The sequence below is a fragment of the Taudactylus pleione genome, unplaced genomic scaffold (genome assembly GCF_031769625.1).
Source record: "Taudactylus pleione unplaced genomic scaffold, aTauple2 ptg001476l, whole genome shotgun sequence".
Classification (NCBI taxonomy): Eukaryota; Metazoa; Chordata; class Amphibia; order Anura; family Myobatrachidae; genus Taudactylus; species Taudactylus pleione.
Window position 1 is genome coordinate 25,518 of NW_028285874.1, and position 6,000 is coordinate 31,517.

Consider the following 6,000-nt stretch of genomic DNA (forward strand, 5'->3'; position numbering starts at 1 on the left):
TTTTATTTGCTTATTAGCCACTTAAGTGACACATTTTATTTCCCCAAAAAATGCTCAGATTGCCTTTTTTTTTTTTTTTTTAACCGTATATCATAAAAATAGCAATTTTGATGGCATACTGTAATGATAGCTATTGGCAGGTGTACCACCATTGACGGTCAATGGGGCAACATCGATGATCAATTTTTTTTAATTTTTTTTTTAATTTGAGACCACAGCCACTGATGTTTCCTTACCATCAGTATGCGCTGCCATCGATGTGCAGCATCATTGGTGCTTGTTAGCGATGGCAAAACCACTTGTTTTACAGACCATCCCTTGTCTTATATATGATACATGTCGGCGGCACTCTGCAAAGGATAGTGGTCATGCAGAGTGTGAAATTAACGTTTTGATGTTTATTACATCGTTGTCAGTATCCTGATGACAGCGTAATAAACATTGAAATGTTGATCCTATCTTTTGCAATTAATATATATATCCAATGTGTTGCCTGATCACTGCGATTGGGCACAAGGAAGGCAGAAGAGGAGGAGGTGGGGTTGCCCCTGGCCAGGAGGAGTCAGAGATGTGAGACAGCAGCCAAACGGGGGAGGTGAAGGTGCTGGCGGCTGGACACTGCGGCTTCCAGGAGCCGCGGCTGCTGCTTTACATGGAGGTGATGGCTTTCCTGCACCCGCTCCGAGCGGGAGGATGCTGGCTTCTATGGAGGTCACAGCTGCACTGGGAGGTGGGGGGGGGGGGGGGTGTGATGTCGCCAGGTTCCAATCACCGTGGCCAGCAGTGATGGGGACACACAGGAGAGCGGGCTGCGGGTGCAGAGGGACTGGAGGATTAGCTTCCTGCAGCTGCCTAGTGGGCGTGTCTGACTGGTCGCATCTGATGCGTCCGTGCCAGGCAAATGGTTATGCCACATATCAGGCAAATTGCGTCCAACTCACAGTATAGGGCAAGCCCTGAATGATCGCTGCGTTGTGCGCGTGCATCGCAGTGTCTACGCTGAACCATTGCAGAGTGATGGGAAATGACCATTTGGGGGTGGTGATGGGGGGGGCAGGCATGTCAGTGCGTTTGAATGGTGTTACAGGGGGAGTGTATAAATTAGCCGCCACTGCATTGCCATACACAGCTCGGGCTTTCACTGCAGTGAGGTTATAGCATATCCTGAGTAAAGCTGGGTACACACGTAAAGATCTTCTGTCCAACCATCCAACTAGTTGATTGATTGGAATGATAATCTGGTAATGTATGGCAGTATCTGATGATCAGCAATTTGCTCCTAAATGCCAGAAAGCAGATGAAAATGACGTCAGATAAGTTTGTTAAATATTTGATCTAAACAATTTGTTCACACAACAGTTTTTGTCCATTTTCCGGCATTTGGGAGCAAATTGCTGATTGTCATTTACTCCCCATACATTACCAGATTTTCATTCCAACCAATCAACTAGTTGGATGGTTGGACAGAAAATCTTTGTGTGTGTATGCAGCTTTAGGCTCCGATTTGTGCTCAATGCTACCGATGGTTTTGCAGTCTTGCACAGTATTACGGAGGTGTGTAAGGTAAAGTGGGCATCCTTATGTTGGGCCGCGACAGCATTGCGATCATTAGCATATTTTCGTGCATAATCGCATCTGCATCCACCGTAGCGATCTGTAATGAATCAGGCCCGCTGTTTGTCAGTGTGCAAACCTGAACCATCAGTGGTTGGAATACATTGACTAACAACGGTTACTGCACTCTGGTTTTCTGCTTCAGATTATCAGAGTTTGCTTGTTTAGAAAAACAAATTAAAGTTCAGAGCGACTTTTCTGCCACCCACCTAAACAGCACTCGTCGCTACTTGGGGAATGGAATATAAAAAATTGTAAATAAAATAAAACCTTCTGCTCCAAGTTGCTGTCTTTTATAATCAAATAATCTGCGGTCAGTAAGTGTGTAAGAGCCGTTGTTGCAGTGCTAGATGTCTGAGTATATAATACTACATGTGCTGTCCCTGGCTTCTCAGTACCACAGCCAGGACTCCTGACTGTAATACAGGTCTATAGCTGGTGCAGCCTCTGATGATAAATGCGTTCTGATAAGCTGCCACCTAGTGGTTGTAGCACAGTAATACAGCGCTGGGTTGTGCTGTTGTAACAACTAATAAACGTCATCAACTTGCCCCAAACTTGTGGATTTTTATACATCACCCTACAGGGCTGCAAACTTAAATCTACAAGCACAGGGCTACTGCACGTGTGGCACTTAGTTACGGGGCGAGCCACCTTGTGGCTAATTGGGTTGACCCCTAGGAGGGGATTCGGTTAAATGCAATGCAGCGCGCACATCAGCCGTATTTCTGGTAGCCCTGGCATCGCGCATATTAATACGCACCATTATGGGGCTGAAAAAAATAATACTGGGGGCTATGAAGGATCCTGCTACCAGTTCCACCACTGTTACACTGGCATATTGCCGGCTGTACCACACATCGCACCTAAGTGAATCAGCAGCTTATATAGTAGAATTTAATGCCCCGGCTGCATCAATATTTTTCTATAATTTATCAGACATTAACATGTAAAATATTGCCTGGTGGGGGTTATTTATTTACAAGCGTTTCTGAAGCATTTCATTAGAATTGTCACTATTCTGTCTATTGCAGTGATCTGTGTATGTTCTGTGTTTCTACAGCAGCCCTGATTAGGATTCTGGGACACATTAAAGTAGAATAAAATCCCAAAATGTTATATTGCCACAAAGGAACATGGTGCTATTGTTGTAGTGCCTGAAATGTTGGCGGGATCGCTATGTATTACCGCCGGCTGCATGGCCGGCAGTTCAAATCACGACAGGGGTGAAGATCCCGACTGCTGCTAAGGTAAGTTCCGCTAATCTTCCCCTCCCTTAGGGGTGCCTAACCTTCCCCCCCCCAGTGCCTAAACCTAATGACCCCCGCCCCCCCTCCTTCCCCGCTGCTAAACCTAAGTCTCCCAGGGGCTGCCTAACCTTAACCCCCCCCCCCCCCTTCCCCTAGCCTAACCCCAACCTTCCTGGGGGGTGCCTATCCCGAAGTCACCACCGGAAGCCCCTAACCTAACTGCCCCTCCCCCCGCGGCTGTACACTCCCACCTCCCGGCTTACCTTTTGATCGATAAGCAGGGTGTCGGGCTCCCGGCGTAGGTAAAATGACAGGCGTCAGGATTTCGACGCCTGTCATTTGTACCTTGCTGGGATTAGACAGTCGGGAAGCTGGTGGTCGGATTTGCGTCCGTTGGCTGAGCCTTGTTGATCACTTGATCGTGTGACAAATCTGCAATGATTGGGAAAAGGGGGCAGATGATTTTTCCTGACACACTGTTTACCTGCTAGGAATGTAAGTCAGCAGGCACGCCTATGAATTTGGAGACTGTCTTACAGTAGAACAAGGATTTCTTGCCTCTGAGCTAATGTCCTCTTCATAGAACAAATCTTACTGGACGATCCAGGTAACCAAACAGGCTCCTTGTGTTATTGCATCCTACAATCTTCACTTTTGTGCTCCAACATTCTTCCATAGAAGTCATCCGATCAGTCGTTGGTCACTGAGGCCGCCTCGCTCTGTGAGAGATGCACATTACACTCGGAGCTCTACAGTAGGGAAGCTGCTGCTGGCGAGGTGGCCTGGGTCTTACTAGATCAAGCTCATTGCATTACTGGGGCTTCTGCCTGATCCCTGTCTCTGCCTGTAATTGCAGGATCTTGTCTAAAAGTGCATACACACGTAACGATTTTTTGAACGATTTAACTATAACGACGTTATCGTTCAATCGTTGAAAAAATCGTTCAGTTTCTGAGTTATAACTAAACGATTATCGTTCATGCGCGTTCCTGTTTGTAGTTTATTCTGACTGACCAACTGAACGATTTTCATTAAGGGAAGTTACAAAAATCGTTTATTACACTCTAAAAAAATCTGACAGATAATCGTTCATAAAATTGTTGGTAATAAAATCATTACGTGTCTATGCACCTTTAGCCATAAAGCTGCATACACACACAACGATGTTAGTAACCAACGATGTTAGTTACCGATTTTCTTCAGATTTTCCCTTGAAAAAGTTAATGAAAATCGTTCACTAAAAATCGGTTACTAAATTAATGAACGATTTTCAAGAACGATCGATTTTTTTATTTTTATTATTTTTTTTTAATCATGCATACAGTGAATGGAAATTGTTCATAGTTTATCGTTCATTCTGCACAACATGAACGATTTTCTGAACGAAAATCGTTTGTTGGACAGTCAGAATGGACGATCAACTACAAACATGAACGATTATCGTTCACCTTAAAAAGATTTAATGATAACGACATCATTATAGTTAAATCGTTCAAAAAATCGTTGTGTGTGCGCACCTTAAGAGGGCTGATACCAGAAGGTAATAGCTCATATTCAAAAACCAAACAAGGAGCTGAACAACTGCACATATCGTAAGCTTGGCTTCATATCTGCGTTCCTGGGTTTAATATGTGAAATCCGCTTGTAGTTTAGGTTATTTTTATTTATTTTTTTTGTAAAGAAGCCACCAATGTCTTCAACCATATAGCTCTATCCAGTCTATTGCTGAAAAGTAATGTCTTTAACCATAACGTAATGGAAGTGATCTTCCCTGGGCCTGGCCGTTGCCTGCGTACATTCCCGGCCTGCGCTTTTATTATTCCCAGCTGAACCCTGTCATGATGTGGGAAAGGAACGTTTCTTACGTATATTCTCCTGCTGGCAGATGACGATTGTGTCCAGCCCCCCCCCCCCCCCCCCTAAAACTATTTTTTATTTTTTTTAAAAGCTTGAAATACATTGCTAATAAGTTTTAACTTTGCACATATGGAATTGTGAAACTTATCTTAAAAAGTTAAAGGGTCTCGATAGGTTCAAAATGTTTGATTTTGTCACATGGAGGAACGTAAATGAAAGTACTGTGTATGTAAAGAAAATGCCCAATGGTCAGGTTTCTGGTCTGAAATATAAGAATAGTGAATGAAATGAGAACCTGATGCAGACAAACCAGTTTTAGTGAAGTGATGCGATTGTTGCCTTTATAGGGAAATAATAATATGCTGAGCCATGGCACAGCACCAGCGGAGACGTGTGACATGCCCAGACACTGTGCTCAGCGCAGCACGCCCTCCTCGCCCCCCCTGGGCTGCTCTCGCATACAATCACTGCACGGCGGGACAGTACTGTGTGCATAGAGTCACTATTTGGCCAGTGCTGGGTGTGGGGCAGAGTCACAATGTCTCCCTTATTGCTGGCAGCAGGGGGAGAGAGGGGTCAGTCACAGCAGTTATACTACTACTATTCTACTGCACAGGTTCTCAAACTTCGTCCTCAGGACCCCCCAAACAGTGCATGTTTTCCAGGTCTGCTCACAGAGTCACAAGTCAACTAATTAGCTCCACCTGTGGATCTGTGTCAGTGAGTAATGAATACACCTGTGCACCTGCTGGGTGACCTGGAAAACATGACCTGTTTGGGATTCTGAGGACTGAGAACCACTGTTCTTCTCCTTCATGCAAGGTCAGAAAGGTCACACACCTAAACCTGTTATTCTAGGACAAGTTATTAGTGTCCCAGTATAGATTATAATGGTAATGTGTTTAGCAATACCCCATGTGTTCACAGGGCGGCTATGCAATGTACGAAACGCCCAGGTGAGTGTGGCGGGAACTACAATAAATGGCCGCCCTGATGCCAACATGTTTCATCCAATGAGGGGGCTGTTCCATATCAGGCTTAACAACTTATGTATAGTTTGTTTTGCCTGTGAGTTGCCACCCGCATTGAGCTGATGTTACTATTGGAATAGGACTTGTATGCTCAGTATGGGTGGAGGTACAGGCCCTGCTGCCCACTGTCTGTCGTTGTGGACAGCTGATCAGGATTACTGCACCTGGTCTTCCTCCCCAATCAGCCCATGCTTTGGAAAGCCTGTTTGCAGACCTGGAAGCCACAGCCCAACCAATGGAGTTACATC